The 25,953-nt window shown below is 43.8% G+C and overlaps 1 protein-coding gene across 3 annotated transcripts in view; it reads left to right on the top strand.

The window, feature by feature from the left end:
- Window positions 1–25,953, top strand: part of LOC138293021 (dimethylaniline monooxygenase [N-oxide-forming] 2-like) — a 291,867-nt gene that overhangs the window by 151,060 nt on the left and 114,854 nt on the right. The window lies entirely within an intron of this gene.

Genomic DNA, 25,953 nt, shown 5'->3' with positions numbered 1-25,953 from the left:
TGGGATCTAGTACGTGAAAAGGTCGCTGTGAAAAAGGAGTTTGGTCCTTCTTATCATGCTCTGGTCCCAGTTCTGGGAATACACGGTACCAGAACTGTTATTCTACCACAGTTGGCTGGTGCTAAAGAAAATCGCTTTGTATCTAGTGACAATGTCAAGTTACACCATGTGGCTGATTCTGCACCGCAGAGCAAGAGGAGCAGCCAGTAGTTCCTGAATCCCTCTCACTACTGGTCAAGACGTCCCTCTACAAGTTTTGAGCAACAACGCTCACACCTCCTCAAGCTGGTGGAAGGGTGGAAAATGGTCTTGCGTTAGCTCTGCTAACATCTGTTACAACAAACAATACAGAAATCACTGATCGATTTGACACAACTTCAACACCGACGGATGGCGTCATTTACTATGAACCACTGCGGGAGATCCCTACCAGTTCTCCTCCCACAAATATGGCTCCCGCTTTTGCACGAACTGCTTCTGGATACTTTGCCGACGTCAACGACACCTTCTCGGACTCACTTGCCTCTTCTACATCTGAACTTCCAAAAACATGTAAACTGATAAACTGGCTTAAAACAAATTACTTTATTTTCCCATGGAACTATCTATAGCTTTCCTTGACTGCATTAGCTTTCCTCCTTTGGATTGGCTTTGTTATAACATTCTTTTTATTGATACATGGTCATTTTCGTCCTGAAAGATCAACAGTTGAACTGGTGGATGAGGTCCTAAAACCCCATTTTTTATCTCACAAGGTCCAAAGAGGCTTGTCTTTCGTGAACATTTCCGCTATACCAATTCCTGATGGGATTGTTCGGGATAAAGTCACATTCGATATATATAGCCCTCTGGAGGTCATTCAAATACCATATGTGTTTGAACTTTCAATGAACAATGTAATAATACCCGGAGTTGTTTCTGATGACTGAGATGTGGAAACAGTTGATTCTATGATGACTGAATTGCAGTATTATACTGTATTTGAAAATGAGGAAGTTTATCAATCCAAAGAGAATTATGATGATATGTTTTGTTATAATTATTATGAGCACCATTTCGTACTCAGAGCAAGTACCCCAAAGACTATTTTTAATTACACACAATGGGAACATTGTCCAACTCCACCACAAGGGAGATCTAAAACATATTCGGCAAAGTTTGCATATTTTTCTGGGCACAATGTTAAAAATGCTGATTCATATTTTTTTTTATTGCCATCAATGGAACATGTACATATATTATTGACAGATATGAAATTCATTTATTCGGATCCCTTTGTTTTCTGGTTGGCTATAGAAGGCTATGAATACTGGCTGAAGTCGATTGACTTAAAAAGTATGTGGGGAACTAGAAATTGGCAAATAAGGGGGAAGGAATCTTTATTTAGGGCACGCCCGATACCTGTTCAAATTTTATTCTTAAATGAAACAGTACTACAAATCAGTTGTTTAGGCTTAGCAAAGATGAAGGATTTGAATGGGCCCAGTATTCCTGCCCCTACAAAATTTTACAAATGGCAAAAGTATATAAATGCAACTGAAGATCAGCTCGATGAATGGGTCCAGAATGGCACGTTTAATGCTTCACTGTCACGTCCTGGAGGGTGGTTATTGTGGCCAACAGGTAGCAATGGGTGTCATAAACGTTTTATAAACTCCACGGGGGTTTTAGAACTAGTAGGCCAGACCTCACTATGTGTCATCCGAACTTGCAGGTATAGTAACAACATAGAGTGTAGGGAAACTATGCCAACAATGGTTGAAAAGTTCCTCACTAGATGCTGTTAGAGAACACTTCAGTCTCCTGTCTAATAACACTGACTTATAGGACTTCCTGCTAGGCCCCAGAAAACAATGCAGAAAGCACTTCTTATACGCAGTCTATAATGAAATCTGGAAGCTTTCCCAACAAGAAGCTATTGCCCGGTCAAGGCACATAGATCAGGAAAACTTACAGAAGGCATTAGCTGTTGTAGATAGTGGAATTGATACTCTCTCCGACCGGATATACACTTTAAACAACATTGTTTCTTCTGCAATAAACATAATACAAAGCGATATGTCTTCTTTACACCATGGACAGAGTCAACTAAGGTCATTATGCAGTTGGGTTGGACACTTCAAACATTGAAGGCAGGTCGCGTTCCCTGGCAACACGTTAGCGCAAGGGACATATTTTCCACATTTAATTTAATGCAAAAGCAACAACTAATGGCTAAGAAAAAAGCAACATATGCCATGCTAAATATAGAAAAGTTAGAAAAGCTGCCTTTTACTGTGGCTGAAATACCATCTGCTGAGTGGTTAATACACGGGGTTATTAATCTGCGTATTTCAACACTTCAATTCAAGTCCTGGTTAAAACACATTCCAGTAGGCAGATATGAAAGGCTGGGAGATAGTTACATCCATGACGTGTGGGAGCTACCCTTCTCATATAAATGTCTCAGTAGCATGTAAGAGGTCTTTCTTAGTGGCAGTGAATGCAAGACTTCTGTCAGCCATTTGATGGTTTATAAATGTCTGTCCTTGCACGGGGTGTGTAATGCTTCTGGAGCAAACTTGGCTTGTTATCTGAAGGGAGTTCCAATCCCCTTGATTAGACCGGCGTTCCAGGTGCTTTCAAATGGCATCTATGTCCTCCTCAATAGTGAAAACTGTTGTGGGATGCAAGACTTGTTGTTTCAGTCTCTAAGATTGTTTCATGCTGCAGGAACATACTTTTCCTCCTACAAGACAGAGGTAAGCAGCTGAGATTTGTCCCCATATTGCTACTTCTAATGTGAATTTTGACAAGTTGAGCAGACTCAAGGCTTTGTTGTTCCAAAAACATGTGGCGCTCACACCTGCATGCGAAACCTACGAACTTCAGGTGGCAAGGTCATCAGCAGAGATACAGTCCCTTTTAAGTACTAACTTTCCGAGACACTTTGGTGAGCTCAAGGGACAAATATTTAATGCATCCAGTAGTACTGGAATCGCAAATTTCTTTAAGGCTGTTGGTTCTGGTTTCGTTCACACCTTCTCCTCCATATTCGGTTTAATACCATCAGCCACCCACTCAATATTCTCCAGTATTTTCGGGGGATTTCCGATAGGTTTGGCTATAATAGGTGGCATTTTGCTATTGCTACTTTTTCTGCGCAATGGCTGTCCCGCCGCAAAAAGGAGGACTGAAAGCGCCCCACCAGCTCTGCTGTGTCGTGAACGCATGATGCAGTACTTCGGAGCAACACTCTGGTCTCTGTCATTCAGACCAGTTTTACATTGTGTGCAGCCCGTGTTTCAGTGCCTCTGGTGCTCGTTCGAACATGCACTGAAAGTTTGTCTTTCTACGCAGCGCTTGCTTTAGTTGGACGCTGATCTGTTGATGTTCTCGTTGAGGGCTCATTACCAGACGTGCGCATTGAGGGTGCGTTTGCCACGAGAAGCTGCTTACAGTTGCCCTACATGGAGGATCCAGCTCTGGACTCATTATTGGGCACACCACAGAATGCTGCTGTCTTGGCTGACGCTCAGGCTTTGTAACACAAATGCTCCTTGGTTCTTCTTGACAATGAGTTTCTCACTTTACCACCTGCCGAAGTGTAAGATTTCCTGTCTTCAATTATCCCAGATTCGATTGGCAACTTCCAAAATAACTGACTCTTGAAATTCGGCCTTTTTACGCCACAAGTTAACATTTTTAAATTGTTCTTTTATGTATGCCCAAGTGTCTTTTAACTTGTCATTATTGACATTCTTATATATATTTTAGGTTGAATTTTAGTTGCTTCTATACATTATCAGCCTTTGAACCATCTTTGAACCGGCAAGGGGAGGGTGTTGTGGAGCCATTTTAGTTATAGCTCCATGCACGTTATTTTAGCAAAATCAGGCCTGAAGCTGTGCACTTTAACCAAGATACATTCTCTTTGTTTATTATTTTAACAATAGCCACATTTGCTGTCTTGTTTTATTTTTCTCTATCTAGCTGTTCTTTTCCTAGGCCAGCACTGCGTTCTTAAACAAGACATTTCTTTCACTCTGTGCTTCTCTCAAGGCTGCAGTAAGATAGGTTGCCAGTAAACATGGTAATGCTTTGCCTCACACATCCTTATGTAGGGACATTTTCTCAGAACATCAGCTGTTTTATTATAAAACACTTCCCAGTCCATACACGTTAAAGGGAGATTCCAGCCAGATGACCGCGACTGTATGCTGATTGCTGAACGCTTCGCTACAGCTCCTTATGCAGACTTCGGGCCTCTTGCTCAGGTATGAGGGATGATGTCTTTCCAGGGGAACCTGAAGGGCAGAACTAGAGCTTAACATGCTGTGCTCTAATATAGCCTAGGTAGGAATTATAGTAATGACTTTAGTGACAATATGGTAGTGTTATTTTTATGCTTCACTCTCCTTGTCACAATTTTAATCCTGTCATACTTCATCGTCCTGCTGATTGCAGTACATGCTTTATTATCTAAGATGCGGTTGCTTCATTAAAACCTTATTGAAACATATACTGCCTCTGACTGTCCTTATACATGTGAGACTAATGTAACTGAGAGAAACGGATGCGATCTGAGTGTCCACGATTTCCCTGAGGAGCCAATTGTGTCAGGGGCTCGGCTGCCTGATCATCCATGCTCTTGGGTGGAGATGAGGCACTGCTACTTAGCCGGAGCAAAATCCGGATTAGGCCGACAGGTGTCACCTGTAGTGGGTTAGACTCAGTCCCCCACACTGCAGGCGATTCTGCCACTCAAATCCAGTAGTCTCATTAGAATAATGAGAGCCTACACGACAGTACCATATAGTTTAGCGTGTGATACATTGTCTGCACCTTAGGTAGAGCAAAGAAGGTTCCACTGTTTTTTAAAAGAAGTAACAGATGTAATTTTGTAATCAGAAAGTACTACTTTACCATCTAATGCTAATATAGGATCAATCAACATTAAAACCTGATCATTCCATTCCACAGGTAAGGAATTAGTAAATATCCCCAAGGCAACAGTCAGGAAATCAATCTGAATGTGTACACCAGGTATGTCATAGATTAACAAATGGATCTTAGACCAAAATGGGTTAACCATTTTACAAGTAAAAACATGTATTGTAAATCTCCCACCACCTCCTTTCATCTCCAACATTTATTTGTTACAATTAAACCAACTTTATGAAGTTGGAAAGGTGTCCAAAATGTTTTATGTATAATTAAAAAATGGGATTTTACCAAAGCTGGTGTGATTTGAGTACAGCAAGTGGTTTGCCAAAATTTCTCCCAATTTGATATCTGGATAAACCGTGTCATGTCAAGAATCAAAGTAAGGCTCCCATTTTCAAGAAAGTGATTTGAGCACACAGTTCTTAAGTGATTCCACTAGTTTATAGACCCGGGAAGCAGTATGCCCTTGTTTCCTGAAATTCCCTAACAGGCCAGTAAGTCTGGTATAGGTGGTGACTTCAATTTACCAATGACACCTTTGAGCTTCAAAAATTGATAAATTTCAATATTCTCAAGATTATATGTGCTTCTAAGGGAGGAAAACATTATAGGGCATAGTCAAGTAACTAGGTCCCCGGCCACGTTAATTCCTTTGATTGCCCATGATTTCCAAAATAAGGACTTCCCATCTAGTTAAATTTTGTGGTTGTACCACAATGAAGCCATTGTGGATCCCATCAGGTGGTGGTCAAGACTCTTATCAAACTGTAAGAGGGCTATAACGTATCAAGTATAATGAGTTTGAAATGTTCCAAAGGGAATTTAGCCAAATTATGGATTCAAAGAGTAGGGCTAAAAGGTAGAGGATATAATAACTGTGATTCTATTAGAAGCCATGGGGAGGGAAAGTATCATTCACCTGGAACCACCAAGATCCCCGAGCAATGAGAAAAGCCAATTGATATAGAGTATAGTCAAGGAGATTAATACCTCCCAAATATTTACTCATCTTTAGTGTAGTCATTGCAATTCTCACTTTTTTCCGTTTCCAGAGAAAATCTGAAATATTAGTATCTATAAACTTGTAAAAAGAGAATGAGAGAAACATTGGAAGCATGCTAGCAGCAAAATTAGTTGTAAAATTAACAGAGCTATCATCATTTCTATAGTGTTTCTTCATCCCCACCAAGTAATATATTTGGGAGACCAAGTGCTTAGAAGTACTCTAATTTTTGAGAGGGGTTTTTGTTCACTATTAGTTATCATTTTTTGAGATCTCTACCAAACCAAATTCCCAGATATTTGATAGTATCAGACTGCCACAGACCTAGATTACCAATTAGATCAGACGTACAATGAACATTTAATGGGAAGACTTCAGTCTTGTTCCTATTTAAAGAATATCTAGCTACTATTGAATATCTCTCAATATCCATCATGACGACAGGAAGAGCTTGAGGTGCATCTTCAGTGAACAGCAATATGTCATCAGCATAATCCTCCACCACCTGCCTTCCTGATTTGAAAGGAATTCCTGATATATCTAGATTCTCTCTAAGAGAAGCGATCAAAGATTTAACGGCCAGAAGAAAAACAAGAGGAGATAGTGGACAACCTTGACATGTACCTTGAGATAAAGAGAATGCCTGTGAAAGATGACCATTAGTTCTAATTTTTGCAGTTGGGTTGTAGTATAAAGCCATGACCATCCTGTATAAACTCCTCACCCAACTGGTATTTGTGTAAAAATGCTTCTAGAAAGGGCCATAATACTTTATCAAAAGCCTCTTCAGCATCCCTGGCAAGCGCAGATGACTGTGAAAGTGACAATTTTCAAAGATATGACAAAATAATGTGATGCTATCCAAGGCAAGTCTACACCTTACTGTCAAGCTTTAACAGAGAGGTTGGTCTTAACATTTAAAGGATCTTTCCCCTCGTTTGGAATGGCAACAATTGTAGCCTCTGTCACAGAGCCAACTATCAAACCTGGGGTGGTAACAAATTGGTGAAACACAGTAAGCAGAGGATCAGCAACATTTTATACAATTTTGCAGTGTAGCCATCCAGCCCAGGAGCTTTTCCAATTTTAAGTGAATGTATAGCAGCAATGACTTCATCTATCCTAATCGGTCTATTAAGATTAAGAGCATCTTCGTGGAAAGATGTGGAAGACTGAAAGTCTCCAAATAGTCATTAATATTGGCAGGAGTAGATAGATTATTGGAATTATATAATTCTTCATAAAAATCTTTAATGGTTTCAACGTCCTGTGTTACAGAGACCTCTGCTTCTTGCAAATTCTTTATTGTAGGGATAAGGGACTTAGATTTCTTTTACTTTAATTAGTTTGCTAACGTTTTATATGCCTTATTTCTGTTACAAATGTTATTGCCATTGGCTACATCAAACCACTTTTTAGCTCTTATGCACATTATATGATCATACTCGTAATTTTGGGAGGAACTCTGAGCCTCTTGTGTGTCTAAGTTGCTTACTTATTTTAGTTATCACTGTTTCTAACTCTGTAAACACAGAAGTGGATGCTTTGTTCTGAATTGACATTCGCTGTATCACTTTCAACAAGAAAATGATCGATCGCATGTGCTATCTACTCTTTAGTAGCTTGGTCCTCAAGCAGTGCATCATTTAGTCTCCATATATGAGCTGGAGGGGTAGCGTCCACTACGTCAGGTTCTATCGATATACATGCATGCTCTGAAATTGTACTTGGGTCAATATGTGGAGAATGAGCTGAGTGCAATAAACATTTGCTAACCAGTAAGTAATCTATTCAAGAGAAAGAATGATACGAGGGAGAATAAGAAGTATAATCACCAGTATTTAACCACCAAATATCGATTCTCATTGTTATTACAACAGATCTTCATCTCTTTATGGGAGTTGGTATGCATAAATTTACAAGCTGAAATTCTTCGAAATTACCATCCATTGGGAGATTGAAGTCACCGCCAAGAATTATCCCAAGATTATCCGGAAAGGCCCACTATTTGTTGCATTATCATTGAGAGCATAGATGTTAACAATGAAAAACTCAGGAATATTTTTCACAACCTTCAACATAAGTCATCTACCATTTTGGTCATGTATATGTGAGACTACTCATAGACCAGATTTATTGGATATTAGGGCAATAACCCCATTCTTCTTTTATACTGCAGGGGATATGCCAGTTTCCACTCTCCATGGGCTATAACATTTAGCAACCTGGATGCACTTTAATATAATGTTGACCAGTTGGACTTTAGTCAGATGTTTTTGCAGATTTGTCAGATGCTTACCACATTCCTGACCCAGATTCTTAACTGAAGAAGAGTCCCTGTATGCTGTGCCCTTGGAGAGGTATCTTCTTCTCTGCCTTTGCCTCTTTGAGATGCCCCCTGGAGATCTAAAAACCTTTCTTTATCCCCTTTCAAAAGACTCTTGATCGAGCTTCTGACATGCTGACACATTCCCTTCTTACATATCTTTTGCCAAACTTGGTTAGTAGTTTGCAGTCCAAGGTTATATTTTTCCAAATTATTTTTGCCCTATTCGTGCTTTATGTATTTTGCCTGCCTGTGTTCAGCCCTGCACATGTATTTCCCAGATTTGGTTCGTTGTAGGGTTTCTTCGTGCCCCGCTAGAGTTATGACTCTGCTAAATTGAATTAATTAATGATTGCTAATCTTGAGCAACACTTAGGGCCAGATGTAGGTAGCTAAAAAATAGCGAGTCGGAAATTGCAGGTCGTTGCGACTCGCAATTTCCGACTCGCAAACTGGTATCCAACAAGAAAAAGCTACTTCATTTTGCGACTCGCAAATGAAGTCGCACCGCAGATTGCGAGTCCGCTGTTTGCGAGGTCGCTTTTTGCGACCTCGCTAAAAACGGACACGCAAATTGCGAGTGGGTGTCGCAAATTGCAACTGTGCCGCAAATTGCATGCAGGTGCAGCAGAACAGTCTGGAAAACACTTCCTGGCTCTTGCTGATGACATCACAGCCAGGAAGTTTACAAATACACCTGGGAGGAGGGAGGACCACACCCTTTTCAAACTGCTGAGCAACCACCTGGAGGAACAGCAGCAAGAATGGAGGACTCTGGCAGGAAGAGAAAACTGAAGTTTTCAGAAAAGGAACTGGAGGTGGTGACAGATGAATGCTGCCAGCACCATGACCAGCTATTCGGAAGGGCTGCCCTGAGTGTGCCAGAGACTGAAAAAAGGAGGATCTGGAATGACATCCAGGAGAAGGTCAACGCCATAGGGGTGAGCCACAGGAGTATAGAGGAGCTCAAAAAGAGATGGTATGACCTGCGCTCCAGGACCAAGGAGAGGGTGGCAGAGCGCCTCCGGGAGATGAGGGGCACAGGAGGAGGCCCATCCACCGTCCCACCACCCACACCCATGGAGGAACTTGTGGAACAGACCCTTGAGCCTGAGGCAGTGGCTGGAATGGGAGTGCTGGACACGTCAGCGCCAGGGCCATCAACAAGTGAGTACCATGAAACATGCATGTACACCCATGTTTGCCATACCCCCACCCACCCAGTACACGAACGCATGCACAACCAAATTAGCTCCATTCCAGACTTGCAACCACCAGAATGGTGCCTTATGGGCAATGTAGTTCAGTAGTCAGCTGATAGGCAACAGTTTATTAGGAGGCAGACAACAGATGGTAGATACTGACAGTGTGTTCCCTATGTCCCACAGGTCTCCCACAAGACACCCCCACCAGCCAGTCCGTCCAGGGTGCAGAGAGCAGCCAACAGGCAGCACAGGAGGCAGAAGCAGCCACTACAGGGACTAGCACCACCCAACCACAGTCCCCTCCAGCTGCACCAATGGACATTGTGGCTATCGACACAGCACCCGGTCCCAGCCACAGTGTCAAAGAGCAGGACCCTTAAGCTCCACCGCATTGCAGACGCCGTGTCCATGTCCCAGCAGTGTCCCAGGAGGATGTAGATGACTCTTCAATGTCCGCCACGGAGGCAGCCCTCACAAGTGGTCAGCGCCTGCAAACAAGGCAGATGAGAGTTATATCAGGGGCCATGCAACGTATGGAGCGTAATTTCACCACAGGGCTGGCACAGGTGCACACAGAGTTCCGACTCCTGAACGATAATGTCGGTGACCTTGCACTCTTCATCCGTCAACTCGTAACTGAACTAGTGTCAGAGAGAGAGAGTGCAAGCGCCGTAAGCGGCAACTCATACACCGGTTGGACCGCATGGCTGCATCAATCATCCACCTGGCAGTCAACACCACAGGGCTGTCACGCCGTACTGTCAGTTTGCAGGTTGACTTGGGCCACTTTGCAGGGGATGTGGATCGGGGACTGGGTCGGATTGGCCACGCTGTGGACATGATGGAGGCAAGACAGGTGGCTAGGGGCACGGCAGACACACCTCAAGATAGTGAGGAGGGGTCCACCGTCAGCAGTGCATCTGCCACAGACACACGAGTCTTGATGAGTGGCAGTGCACAACAGAGGTCTGCTGACACACCAAGCACAGGCCATGCTGGGCGTCCCAGGCGAAGGAGTTGAGCCTATGCACTGCAGGACAATTGAGGCACATGAGGTGAATGTGTCCTCATTGCAGGTGGACATTTACAGCCCCTTCCCAAAAGTTAAGTTCATCATTACTTAGGTTCACTTAATAAAAGTTCTTGTTTGTTTCACTTCACAACTGGCCTCTTCGTGTGTGACATTAGTGTGTGTGGTGACAGTTAGCACGTACCTTCCAAAGTATTGGTTTGCAATGTGGTCCCGTCTCTGTCTGCCTTGATTTGCAATGCTTCTATCCCCATGATGGCGATGTGGTAGCTCTTGCTCGTCATCCTCCGAATCTGGGTCTTCAGGGGTGAGATGTAGCCCACGTCTGGTGGCAATGTTGTGCAGAATAGCGCATGCGCCAACTATCTTGAATGCTGTAATTGGGGCATACTGGAGCGCACCTCCACTTCTGTGGAATCTTGCCATTAACAGTCCAAAGGTCCTCTCTATGACATTTCGGGTCCTCCTATGTGCACTGTTGTATCGCCTCTCTTTCTCATTGCTGGGTGTTAAGTACGGGGTAAGTATCCATGGTCGTAGCGCATATGCACTGTCACCTGTTTGGCATAAATGGACAATGTTAGCAGGGCTTGGATGGTTTCTACAGTGACCTGTGTGTATGGCTTCAGGGTGTATTCAGCAATACCTAAGAGATATCCGTCTCCAAACTCCCCACGTTCTAGGCGTTGTTGTATCCCACTGTGCCTGAAAATGTAAGAGTCATGTGTACTCCCTGGAAATTTGGCTACCATGTCAGTGATAACATAATGGGCGTCACATACCACCTGGATGTTCAGTGAGTGGGTACACTTCCGGTTGCGGAACAGATATTCCAGATTTGCAGGAGGGCATATTTGTATATGTGTCCCGACTACACACCCTATTACATGAGGGAAGTTGGCAATCCTGTAGAATTCCAACTTGGTGCTGTTGATTTCTGCCTCATTCCTGGGTAGGTATATGTATCTGGACATGTGTGTGAGTATGGCATCTAAGAAACATCTGAAGAACCGTGAGAGTGCACTTTGGGATACCCCACCTGCCACAGCAATAACCCCCTGATAGCTACCCGAGGCCAAGAGGTGCAGTGAGCATAGCACTTGCACATGTGTGGGGATGGCTCTGCCGCGCACAGTCTGGCTTTGCAGCTGCGGATTGAGTAGATCTATTAATTCTTATATTGCTGCACTGCTGAGTCTGTATTTATCATATATCTCCTCCTCTGTTTGTTGGAATAGTGTCTGCCTGGTTCTGTATATCCTCTCCTGTCTCTGGATCCTCCTCCTCCTCTGCTGTGCGGCGTGGACTCTCCTCCCCCTTGCTATCACATATATCTTCGCCATCTTGAGTAACCCAGGTGCCTTCTGGGTCTCCTTTTATACTTTGGTTCTGGTTACCACCTACTCTGAGTTAGTGGTAAATTGGGTGTGCAAAATGGGCTTTTTGCGACTAGTCGCAATTTGCAAGTGGCTTTTTCATATGGTTTGCGAATCGCAAATTGCGACTTCCTATTTGCGGGTCGCACAATGGGGTTGCAAATTTTGCAAGTCGGTAATGGCTCGCGTCGCAATTTGCGATTCGGAAATGGGGTTTTTGCATCCCATTTCCGATTTTGCGGGGTCGCAAATTGCGATTTGGGCCATTTGCGACTCGCAAAATGTTGCTACATCTGGCCCTAAATTTCTGTATCTCAGATTTATTTTATTAATGATATATATTGTCTTATTTAATGCTTAATTGTGTTAATGTTAGTCCATCTGAATTTACTTCATTATCTTGGGCATCCCTTGATGATTATATATCTTTATAACTTGGTCTTGTGAATTGTCTACATGACTTTGAGCTTGATTTTGTAATAAATCCCTTAAATATATTCCCGATTGGAACTTTCCATCCGTAGCCGCATTGATCATGGTGTTTAAATTAATTGGGTATGTATTGAAATTGTGTAAGTGGTTCTACCACACCACTTACTGGGTCTAAAGATTCACCAACCTCTAAGGGCATTGTTTCCTGCAGAGGATGAAAATGCTCAAACAGTTCTTGTAGCAGAGTTGTAGTTTGTCCCATAAGTGGGAGAACCATTCCTGTGTAGTGTTAGGGAGATAGGCTCAACCTCATGCAATTGCTCAGTCCAACAAAAAATTGCCTAGCCATAATTTGGGGTAGAATCCTGTCCTATGGTTCGAACCGAAGATTGATGAAGTTCCAGCGTCATGCCTTCAAGTGGTGCCATCTCTCCTATGTGTATGCCCTCTAAAGTGAGTCAGGAAGACTATACTGATGAAATGGTTTGGTGACCAAATATGCATACCATTTAAGAGCAAGTGCAAGGACATAACTAGCTTTCAGGCGTCACCTCTAGCAATTCATTAACTGTCTGTGCTCTCACTTTCTTTTCAGAGTTTTGTAAATGATGGAAACTGTAAGAAACTGGGTTGTTGGTTGACTAGATATGAGTCCTGGTCAACCCACAGCCACAATCCCTTGCACGGTGACCACAAAATCCCTTATTAGTGTATAGGGTGTCTAGCAGCTTAGGCTGATAGATAATGGTAGCTTAGCAGAGCAGCTTAGGCTGAACTAGGAGACGTGTGAAGCTACTACAGTACCACTTAGTGTCATATGCACAATATCATAAGAAAACACAATACACAGTTATACTAAAAATAAAGGTACTTTATTTTTATGACAATATGCCAAAGTATCTTAGAGTGTACCCTCAGTGAGAGGATAGGAAATATACACAAGATATATATACACAATAGCAAAAATATGCAGTATAGTCTTAGAAAACAGTGCAAACAATGTATAGTTACAATAGGAAGCAATGGGGAAACATAGGTATAGGGGCAACACAAACCATATACTCCAAAAGTGGAATGCGAACCACAAATGGACCCCAAACCTATGTGACCTTGTAGAGGGTCGCTGGGACTATTAGAAAATAGTGAGAGTTAGAAAAATAACCCTCCCCAAGACCCTGAAAAGTGAGTGCAAAGTGCACTAAAGTTCCCCTAAGGACAAAGAAGTCGTGTTAGAGGAATAATGCAGGAAAGACACAAACCAACAATGCAACAACTGTGGATTTCCAATCTAGGGTACCTGTGGAACAAGGGGACCAAGTCCAAAAGTCACAAGCAAGTCGGAGATGGGCAAATGCCCAGGAAATGCCAGCTGCGGGTGCAAAGAAGCTTCTACTGGTCAGAAGAAGCTGAGGTTTCTGCAGGAACAAAAAAGGCTAGAGACTTCCCCTTTGGTGGACGGATCCCTCTCGCCGTGGAGAGTCGTGCAGAAGTGTTTTCCCGCCGAAAGAACGCCAACAAGCCTTGCTAGCTGCAAATCGTGCGGTTAGCGTTTTTGGACGCTGCTGAGGCCCAGGAGGGACCAGGAGGTCGCAAATTGGACCAGCAGAGAGAGGGGACGTCGAGCAAGACAGGGAGCCCTCTCTGAAGCCGGTAGCACCCGGAGAAGTGCCAGAAACAGGCACTACAAGGATGCGTGAAACGGTGCTTGCCGAAGTTGCACAAAGGAGTCCCACGTCGCCGGAGACCAACTTAGAAAGTCGTGCAATGCAGGTTAGAGTGCCGTGGACCCAGGCTTGGCTGTGCACAAAGGATTTCCGCCGGAAGTGCACAGGGGCCGGAGTAGCTGCAAAAGTCGCGGTTCCCAGCAATGCAGCCCAGCGAGGTGAGGCAAGGACTTACCTCCACCAAACTTGGACTGAAGAGTCACTGGACTGTGGGGGTCACTTGGACAGAGTTGCTGGATTCGAGGGACCTCGCTCGTCGTGCTGAGAGGAGACCCAAGGGACCGGTAATGCAGCTTTTTGGTGCCTGCGGTTGCAGGGGGAAGATTCCGTCGACCCACAGGAGATTTCTTCGGAGCTTCTGGTGCAGAGAGGAGGCAGACTACCCCCACAGCATGCACAAGCAGGAAAACAGTCGAGAAGGCGGCAGGATCAGCGTTACAGAGTTGCAGTAGTCGTCTTTGCTACTATGTTGCAGGTTTGCAGGCTTCCAGCGCGGTCAGCAGTCGATTCCTTGGCAGAAGGTGAAGAGAGAGATGCAGAGGAACTCGGATGAGCTCTTGCATTCGTTATCTGAAGTTTCCCCAGAGACAGAGACCCCAAATAGCCAGAAAAGAGGGTTTGGCTACCTAGGAGAGAGGATAGGCTACTAACACCTGAAGGAGCCTATCAGAAGGAGTCTCTGACGTCACCTGGTGGCACTGGCCACTCAGAGCAGTCCAGTGTGCCAGCAGCACCTCTGTTTCCAAGATGGCAGAGGTCTGGAGCACACTGGAGGAGCTCTGGACACCTCCCAGGGGAGGTGCAGGTCAGGGGAGTGGTCACTCCCCTTTCCTTTGTCCAGTTTCGCGCCAGAGCAGGGCTAAGGGGTCCCCTGAACCGGTGTAGACTGGCTTATGCAGAATTGGGCACCTCTGTGCCCAACAAAGCATTTCCAGAGGCTGGGGGAGGCTACTCCTCCCCTGCCTTCACACCATTTTCCAAAGGGAGAGGGTGTCACACCCTCTCTCAGAGGAAGTTCTTTGTTCTGCCATCCTGGGCCAGGCCTGGCTGGACCCCAGGAGGGCAGATGCCTGTCTGAGGGGTTGGCAGCAGCAGCAGCTGCAGTGAAACCCCAGGAAGGGCAGTTTGGCAGTACCAGGGTCTGTGCTACAGACCACTGGGATCATGGAATTGTACCAACAATGCCAGGATGGCATAGAGGGGGCAATTCCATGATCTTAGACATGTTACATGGCCATATTCGGAGTTACCATTGTGAAGCTACATATAGGTGGTGACCTATATGTAGTGCACGCGTGTAATGGTGTCCCCGCACTCACAAAGTTCAGGGAATTGGCTCTGAACAATGTGGGGGCACCTTGGCTAGTGCCAGGGTGCCCTCACACTAAGTAACTTTGCACCTAACCTTTACCAGGTAAAGGTTAGACATATAGGTGACTTATAAGTTACTTAAGTGCAGTGTAAAATGGCTGTGAAATAACGTGGACGTTATTTCACTCAGGCTGCAGTGGCAGGCCTGTGTAAGAATTGTCAGAGCTCCCTATGGGTGGCAAAAGAAATGCTGCAGCCCATAGGGATCTCCTGGAACCCCAATACCCTGGGTACCTCAGTACCATATACTAGGGAATTATAAGGGTGTTCCAGTAAGCCAATGTAAATTGGTAAAAATGGTCACTAGCCTGTTAGTGACAATTTGGAAAGAAATGAGAGAGCATAACCACTGAGGTTCTGATTAGCAGAGCCTCAGTGAGACAGTTAGTCACTACACAGGTAACACATTCAGGCACACTTATGAGCACTGGGGCCCTGGGTTACCAGGGTCCCAGTGACACATACAACTAAAACAACATATATACAGTGAAAAATGGGGGTAACATGCCAGGCAAGATGGTACTTTCCTACAGTGAATATTAAAAGGGTTTTGTGCTTGCATTGCTTTTCGCTTGATGATTACGGTGAAGTGTGATGTTGTGAAGTGTTTTGCAAAGTTGCTGTACTCAAAGTGATTGTGAGGCTTTTTGCTCAAAAATGTCCACGGTTGCTGTTGTTGACAGGTCCATTGTGCCCTAGGATCCCTGGATAATGCACAAATGTAGAAGACACAATTAATTTATTGTCTGCAGTGAGGTACTTGTCATGAGATGTCGTTGACAGTGCCAATAGTTTTACCCTTGAGTGAGTGTGAGTTATTGGTTGTTACTAAGTGACTCCTGAGTGTACATGGAGGATTTGCATCTACGGGAGTGAGGAATGCTGGTCAAGATTCACTTGCTGTGTAATTGTGAAAGCTACAGTCTGAAAGTGTAAGGCCGTACAGCTTTGAAGTGTTTGAGTTCCTACCTGTAGTGTGCAGACAGTTTGTTGGTTTTTGCTTGCAGTATTTTGCATTAGGTGTGTGTGAGTGATTGTGTGAGGCACAATTGCAAAGCAACTGCAGATGCTGACAGAAATGAGTGTGATGTCATTCTGTGCAGCGCTGGTATAGGTCAGTTGGTGTGAAGCCGAGCTGGTTTTGGTGGACAGAACCATGTTGCTATTGTTTGAGAACGTCAAGGGAATAGCATTGTGGATTGAAGTTCCTTCCTGATTGGATGAAAAAGTTGTTTGATTAAAATAAATTGAGCTAAAATGAAAATGTTTAAGGCATTTGAAAGTGAGTTAAGAGGAGATGTATTTATTCCAGTTAGAGAGGGTACAGCAACACCACCAGAAGGAACTCCAGGTTATATTGTGTGTTTACTTGGCTTGAACAATGGTGCAAGATTACTGAGAAAGAAGGTGCCTTAGCTTTTCCCAGATATGGAGCATTTAGTCTAGGAGTTTTAGAAAATTTGAGGGGGACAATGTACGAAATGAAACCACCTCCAAGACCCGTACAATTTGAAGCCCTTCATATTTGGGAACTTAATGCTCGTGAAAAAAATGAAAATAATATTAGATGGAGTCAGAAGGTTTCCAGCTATTTCAAAGGAAGGTGATGAAAGCACTAAGCCCAAGATAAAAAAAGAAATCAGAAAAAGCAGAACAGACAACAGAAACTGAGAACAAAAAAACAGTAACATATGACAGTTATTCAGATGACAAGTTTATAAATCAGATCCTGATGAATCATCCACCTCCGTATCATTCAGTTGAAGTAGGAGCGAGAAGTGATGCAGCACAAAATATAACCCCAAATGTGCCAACTGCTCCAGTTGTACAGACCCCAAATCAGATAGTACCAGTACACCTGCAAGTCCAGTGACATAAGTGCCCATAGTGTATCCACCAGTTACAAGTGTGAACACAGTTCAGCCCGTACCAAGTCTAGTTGTAAATCAAGTCGTACCAAGTCCTAATGTGAGTCAGACGGTGCAGTCATCCTATGTGAATCCGCCCATGCAAATTTGTACCCTGTATCAGCCTGTGCCAATGTTTAATCCAGTTTAGTCAATGCTAAATGTTATCCTGAGTCAAACACACAAAGTTTCAGTACTGTCTCCACAGGACAGGGTGAAGGAATGATAGTTTCTCAAAATCAGACAAATCTTATGGGTCCCGATGCATTAACAGTGCCTGTAACTGTAGGTCCAGTTGTTCCCTTGTATGCTTCAGGCAACTCTGGAAGTAATGCTCATTCAATAACTGTCCCAACTGTTCCTGAGACACCATTCACAACTGCTGTGACCAATTGGTATCGTCAAACAATTCAGAGATGGAGAAAACAGCTTCTCTTGTTCCACTTTGGACCTTTACACAAATGGCAGAACCTAAGCTGATGTTAAATCAAGCAGGACTTATTTCTGATGCAAATTTTCCTCAGGGAACTTCACCTCATTTCATGGCCAGACCTGATCAGATCCCAAATGTACATTGCAGTACCTTGCAAGCAGAAGTACCTCAGAGAAATAATACAAGGTTTCACAATTGACTGATTGACATTTGAGGACTGAACTGGGCTCATATGATGACTTGCCTGCTGGCGAACCTCTTGCCTCATGATCAACACCACCTTCTCCACCCCAATATCACTACACAGAGGCACCAGACAATGGGGACCTCTGTTGCTGCTCATCTTTGCTCTCATCATAGAGTCTCCTGATATACTACTTAGAATCCATCCAGAAATTAAAGTGATGGAGCTAGATGGTTACCAATAAAAGCTAGCGCTCTTTGCTGATGATATTTTGTGCTTCCTCGCATGCCCTACCATGTCCTTCAAGTTTTACTGAGTGAGTTGCAACAATCTGAAGCGGCCTCTGGCTTTCGTTTTAATTATGTGAAATCTAATGCCATAGGAGTAGTGGACCCTACTTGAATGTCTAGCTGCTTACTGACTGAATCAGGGTTCTTGTGGGACTTCTCTTCCTTGCATTACTTGGGAATCACGCTCACAAATTCTATCAGCACTTCATATGCTATAATATCCCGCCTGTGTTGGAAGAGCTCCGCAAAGATTTATATTGATGGGGGAGGCTTGAGATGTCATGGCTTGGCCGCAATAATAGCAATAAAATGAACTACCTCGCCTGCTTACTTTATGTCAGTCACACCTTGCCCTTGTGGATACCCACTGATACTCAAAGTAAGAAACAGCTACTATAGTTTGTATGGCACAATTCAACACCAAGAGTACCAAGGCAGGCTCTCTACAGGTGCACAGCAGACGGGGATTTGGGATAGCCCAACTCCAGTTTTCATTGGATTGGCACCATCTTCCATACACTGAACCCCAGGAGCTCCTTGAGCAGGGCTGTTCCCCCATTCCCTTAAACCATTTTATGTGGATGAGACCCCAGGATAATTTTTCAGCTCACTATATGTCCCTCTAGACTACAGCCACCCTCCTGAGGCATTGTGGCAAAAAACAGTGTGAAGCTGCTACCACACACCCTTCCTTGCTCTCCCCCATCACATGGAATCAGGCATTTCCACAGGGCACGATGGGTACTATTTGTGATGAGTGAAGGAGGGTGCCCCTTCTGGATGACCTACATCAAGACAGGGCTACACTAGACGAGCATGCTTGTAGACAACTCTTCCAGCTATTAGAGGCACATGAGTTTCTACTAACGCAAGTTGGCAAGCGCAGAAATGGTCAGTGAAAAGGGAAGCAGGGCTGAAACACTCATTGAGCAATTGTCTGTCCAGTGCCATCCAAAGAAAGGTATTACTTTGTTAGTCTAGAGTCTAAATTACATTGTAACATCAATGTAATCCTTCTAACACAGAGGTCTTCAAACTGTGGGGTGGGCCCCCCTAGGGGGGCCTCAAGTGCTCCCAAGGGGGGTGCCAAACTCTGGCCAAAAGAAGCATTATACCGATAACAGGCCTTTGTTTTAAACAAAAGCCTGTTATTGAATTTTTAAAACGGTAACAGCACCTAACTGCAATGTTTAAAAAGGTCTGGACATATTTAAACATTGCCATCTTTATAAAATATTTGTGAAAAATTCTGAGGGTGGCCCATAGGTCTTTATTTTTCAACTGGGGGGGGCGTGGCATTAAGAAGTTTGGAGGCCAATGTTCTAAAATATGATTTAATTCAAGTACCACCTAAGTCGAACTCTGCAATATAAACAAATACACCTTTAAATTGTGTATAAGTGCAGCTTCTACATTGCAAACCATTAATGCTTTGATTAACACGACTTAAACTGTCACATCCTGATGATATTTGTGACACGAGGGACACTACTAAAACTTAGACTACATCAGTAGTGACCCCTAGTTGACATCCATGCTTCCTAGGTCTCTCCGTCCATCTCCATACACTTCACTGCTATGACAGCCAATACAGTATAACATGCACTACGCATCCTGACCATGGAAACCATACTCAGTGGCAAAATATGCATGTGACAGCCCAGATCTACAAGACCATAACCATCAGTTCAATCCTGGAATCCATATCTAGCATCAAAAAACAGACACAGGCCCATATTTATACTCTGTTTGCGCCGGATTTGCATAATTTTTTTTAACGCAAATTTGGTGCAAACTTAACTCCATATTTATACTTTGCCGCTAGACCTGTCCAGCACCAAAGTTATGGAGTTTGAGTCATTTTTTGGACGTGAAAACCTACCTTGCGCTAATAACATGCAAGGTAGGTTCCTGTGCAAAAAATGACTCTAAGGCATGTGCACCTTATTTACCCTCTGGCGTGAAAATGACGCACAGGAGGAGGAGGCGGGCCTTAAAACAAGGCGCCCAGACAGATTTGCGCCGTTTTTTAAAGCCTGGGTCAGGGCAGGCATTAAGTGACCTGTGGGCTCATTTCCATGGTGGGAGACCATGGAAGCAGTCCACAGGTGCCCTTCCCTCCACCCAGGGACACCCCCTGCCATCCTAGCCCACCCCTGGAGGACACCCATGGATGGGGGGACCCATCCATTGTGAGTGCAGGTAAGTATATATATATTTTTTTAAAGTGGCATAGGGGGGCCTAACTTGGGCCCCATACATGCCACTGTGCCCAGTGCCATGCCCAGGGGACATAAGTCCCCTGGGCATGGCCATTGGGCAGGAGGGGCATGACTCCTATCTTTGCTAAGACAGGAGTCATTTCCATGGGGGTTGTGCATCGAAAAATGGCGCAAGTCAGGTTAGAGCCAATATTTTTGACTCTAACCTGCCTTGCACCATTCTTTGGCGCACAACCCCCAGTCTTCCCTTCACCTCTGCTGCCCGGTTACCGTCATTTATTTTGACGCCAACCAGGCCACAGCGCCGGCTAAAGTCATTCCATAAATAAGGCGCCCAGCTGGTGCGTTGGAATGGCGTTAGCCGCTGGGAAACTTTTTGACACAAATCTGCCTTGGCGCTGATTTGCGTCAAAAAGTATCAATATGGACCACTGTGTTTATGATGTGGACATTTTTACCTGCAGCCACACATACAGTAGGAGATTAAACCCACTTAACACTGAGGAGCATATTTACAACAAATTGGCATAGGGCAGCACTGCAAGTCTTCTTGCTGCACCGCACTACGCCAATTCAAAAGGCAGGAATGCACCATATTTATGAGGTACGGTGCATACCGGTCCTTTCAGCCAGCGCACAATTTGGTGCCTAGCGCCAGCACCCTTGCACCATGGAGCAAAGGTGTCTGCATTGTTGGCAGGACTGTGTTTATGCAGAAAGGGGCACCTTACTGCACAAAAACAACCCATGGATGCTTTTTACTCTTACTCTCTCTATGTGTGCGGCAGAATGCATTACAAATAGAAAGACGAAAAATTAGGAGAAATAACTATATTTCTCCTCGTTACACCTCCCCTGGGGAGGCATATGGTTTTGACACATTCCCAGGTTTGCACGTCCTTGTAAATCTGGAATGCAACAAAACCCATAGGTGTTGCGTGATAAAAAAAACCACAGCCCCCATGAAATGCCACTCTCATGCAGTGTAAGGCAACACAACGCATCAACTTGCACTGCGTTGCCCTACTCCATATCTATGAGTCCAGGAAATCCATGCAAAGTGGCTTTGTGTGGCCTCGTAGATAGGGATCTGCGCTCTGTACTGCCGGAGTGTCAAAAAAAGTAACGCACCAGCGGACCAAGGGGCTTGTAAATATGCCCCTATATCTCTAGGTATGAACCCTGGAAGGGGCCAGACAAAACTTGGACTCCATAACCAAACCAAAATCAACTATTACATCCACCTTAGGCATCATGGATATTGTTGTTGCTTTTTCCAGATCTGCAATCCAGTATGCCAATTACGAGCTTCTATTTCACCCACTCCACCTCCCCACCATAGTCTTAGTTCTCCAGTGCATCACTAAGATCCCACTGCACTTCTTGCGCTCTTTAGGCTGTTATCTTCCAAAGTTTGTTCACCCATTCTTTGCCATTCTAGAAACCTTCATTTACTTTTACTAATAATCAAGATCCTCCTGAATGGCACCATAACATCTTGGGCCCGGATTATCAGTCAGGTGGAGCGAAGTTGCCTCATGGATTTCCACTCCATCTAATTCCAAGTGGATCATTTTGTTCACAAACGTTTTTTTCCAGGTTTAACTGAACCAGACCCAATTTTACTGTTTGGTAATTCTGCACAGTAAAATTGCATAAGGCTTTTGCAGGAACAACAGCCAAGCCTCATTCCCCCTTTTATCTAGTGGTGGAGCATACAATGCTATCCCCTGACACACAACATCTTCCCACCCATAATTCCCGAGCCCCCTCCTTCACTCACTCCCTACCCTACCCACATGCCTGTTCATACATTTACCACATGTTCAGATCCCACAAAATGTAAATTGTGTCTTTACAATCTGAAAAAAATGGTCACACACGGTTATATCCCATTCCATGGGGTTTAACTTGTAATTGCACTGTACTGGGTGGATTTACCACACTAAAACAGTAAAATTTCATGTAATTTTAACATGCTACTTGAAAAAGGGCTTTGGTATTAATCTCTAGCACCATCTATTCCAACCGTCAGTCTAGTCTGTCTTTGATTTTCACACCCATCATCTTCACCTTTACCCACCAATCTGTGAACTAGAGAACATTATTGCTATCTGTTTCTTCTAGCTCCTGCCACCTTATTGGCTGCCATTGTACCATAAAAGACGTGCGGAGGAAAATGTCATCTGGACCTCTAATGGCCCACGCCCTGAACACCCATGCATCGTGGACCGCTTTTTACGCCAAACCCAAACAATCATTAACCTCGTCACCAAAACCCATTGAGGCTGTTTATTACTGGAACTAGATCTTCTCCAGGGACAGGAGCATACTCTAAATATTAATGACTAAACGTTTGCAGGCAAAGGTTTGCTTATTTGGAGAGCAGGCCTCAAGTAGGACATCTTTGAAAAGCATGATAACTAATGGATTGAGCAAGATCATGGGTCCTCTTTTCAGGGACCTGATCCAAGATTTAACCCATTAACTTTTTGGGTGAATAAATTGGGTTCTCAAAGTTATCGGAAAATGTAGCTCCACTCTTTCCTAATAAAACAGTAAAACAAGAATTTCTTGTTAGGTGATTGGCTGCCACGTAAGGTTATGTCATGTATTTTTATAGTATATTCAGGGCCACTGGAATTATGTGATTGTTCAGCCTGGTGTTTTCCGCATAATTGTGGATTTGCCACATAATGCATCATCTGTTGCATAATCTGCAAATTTCAACAAAATTATATGTTGTTTCTAGCACACAAATCAAATGTTACTGAAAGCGTTGCAACTTGTGTTGCAGTGCAGTGGAAGGCTCCCCACAAAGATTGGTCCAAATTAGCTGCTGATGTTGACAATTTTATCACCTGTTAGTACTGAAATGCTAATGTTTTGAAGTGAGTATATTGTATTTTTTTAAAGAGCACTAAGAGAGATTGGAAATATTTTAGTTGCCAAGTGACTGTTTCTCCATTTATACACCAAAAGAAGAGGAAAATACATATTTGTAAACACCAAAAATAAGAGGAAAAACTAAATATGGATGAATACAGACATATAAAAAGGTAATACTATAAAATAAAAATCTATATACACATTTGCTGTTTACAGGGCACGTGCACATTTTCACACGTTAACAGCTTATTTACTTTTTAAAAAGACTGAGATAACTTCAATTGTTCTCTAATGAGTGTGTTTTGCAAGTTAGTCAAATAGTTGTAATCATTAACCTCAGGCAAACGTTCTTTGAGTGCAAGTGCTTGACCTCTACTCTTATCACACACACACACACATTCCTCTAATTACATTTCAAGGGCTCTAGTCCATCGAATTGTGACAACACACCAGTAGGTTCAAATTCTAGTCTAAATTACTCAGCCCAGAGCTAGAGTTGACCACTAACATAGTCAATTTATTGCACAAGTCATAATATATCTGTCAGCAAGTGACAGGTTCCCAGTAGTATATACTACTGAGGGCGCTTCAAAGATGTTAGCGGCAGTAGGACATTATTACAGTTGCTGGATGACTCCATGTCATCTGGAAAGCTATGTTCGAGTTCTGGGCTGTATTTACCAACCTTGTTCATTCTCGTTATTTCAGCTCTCGTCCTCCTTAACTGAACATATTGGACTAAAGTTCCTGATCGTAGAAGTTTGTAGAAGGAACATGTAGATTGAAGTGTCTTGGCTTACTTGGAGTCACCTGCTATTTCTACAAATGTGGGTCTTGGGTCAGCCATTCCATGAGGCTGCCTGCTACCGTTGCCTCTTCATGACTATCTGTAACTGGCAGATCCTCAGCCATTGTTATCACCATGCCCCTTCTCTTAGGAGGATGTGCCCGACGGCTGACTTGGGTCCTCTATTATTCTCCAAGTTTTCAGCTTTGCTTAACTTCATGGTCTCATCTTGACAACTTTTCCTGGCAGGGTAAAGACCCAATTTGCATATGGCTGGGTCCAAATAGGAGTGGCATGGTGAGCAAAAGAACGATGGTTTTAACCCAGATCTGTGACAGGGTGTGTGTATTTGAAAAGTTTCAGCACTCTGTCCATCATTTTGTTGTGTTGCTATGAACTTTTCCTAGCACCGCATTGTGGATGGAAAATTTATTTTTTAGGTTATTGGTTACTGCGTCAAATCCAGCAAGTTTTTTCAAAACTCCGTCTCACCCTCGATCTCCATGCTCACTGCCTACTTTTTCCCTAAGCTTAACTTTCTTTACTGCCTCTCAAGTAAATTGCATCCATTTTGATTGCAGCTCACATTTTAAAATGGAACCTAGTCAGTTGTTGAGCACACGCTGATTTTAATAACTGCTCTGAACTAGGGGCTATTGCAAGAATACTTTCCCCTTTCCAAAAAATACATTCCCAGATTCCCAACCACTCCCATATCCTTGTTGGGTAAAGGTCAATTGCCTAAATTGTATTTTGGAATCTCTGGTCACCAACTGAATCTGCATTACTGACACCAGAGCCAATTGTTTTTCCTAAATGCCCAAGAGAACGAGTTGGCCACAGTCAAACAGTGTCTCCAGAAATGTCTCCAGGGTGCACAAAAACATTTTACCAGTGAATTTCTTAGAACTTTAATTTGGTCGCCAACTCCTACTTGCTGTTTCCTCACATAATAACTACAAGTCCCTGATTACCCATCTGAAGCTGCAAAGAACATTGATGGCGGCCTTGCCCAACTATTTCAATGATTTCAAATGTTGTCCCTTATTTGGTGTTTTTTCCACATGGCTAGCATGACAGTATGATCCTGTTAGTAGTGTTTGTTTCTTAAATAAAATGTAATAATGTCCCTCATGTTCTGAGAGATTTCTTCCAGATGGCATACATGGATATAAAATAGGTGACATGGCATTGGAAGAGCTGTTCTAAATAGGACTGCATTTGTGCACCAGTTATTGTTTCCAGATGACCCACCCAACAGCAGCTCCACCATCAGGAAAACAACCACTCGCTACTCTCTAAACCAGGCAGGGGATGCAAGGGTTGGGCAGGTATGGAATTCACCACTTTTTGCCAGATGCCCAGTTACTGCCCAACCATAAGTGAAGTACACTTTTTTATAAAGGAGACAAGTTAAGTAATTAACGTCGCATGGTGGACTGGCTCCTTCAACGGTAATGATTCCCAGCCCAAGGAGGCACTTCACTTAACCCGCAACACCCTGGTCCTTTTGAACATGTCCCACTTCGGTCTCCAGAGGCCTACTATAACATATCACAGGTTTCCCGGAGACACTAGGCCCCACCTTCATCATCCCCATGGTGTCTCTGACCAGCTTGTAAGGATGTTGATATTGTCTTCAGCCCACGCCACACCTTACAAATAGTGGAGACCTTTTGACTAGCATCCTGAATAGACCTCGGGGTGCACAATTGCAGGCAGAAAAAACTGGGAGAAAGCTTTGCTGTCCCAGTCTTATACATCCACCCTGAACGGGTGGACTCAGAGTGTGGAACAGAGGGAAGTGAAAAAGGGGGCGATCCATTCTGTCTGCAAACCAGGAAGGCC

This window comes from Pleurodeles waltl, chromosome 4_2 (assembly GCF_031143425.1).
Source record: "Pleurodeles waltl isolate 20211129_DDA chromosome 4_2, aPleWal1.hap1.20221129, whole genome shotgun sequence".
Classification (NCBI taxonomy): domain Eukaryota; kingdom Metazoa; phylum Chordata; class Amphibia; order Caudata; family Salamandridae; genus Pleurodeles; species Pleurodeles waltl.
Note: the sequence above shows the minus strand (reverse complement) of the source record. Positions and strands in the feature narration are given on the sequence as shown.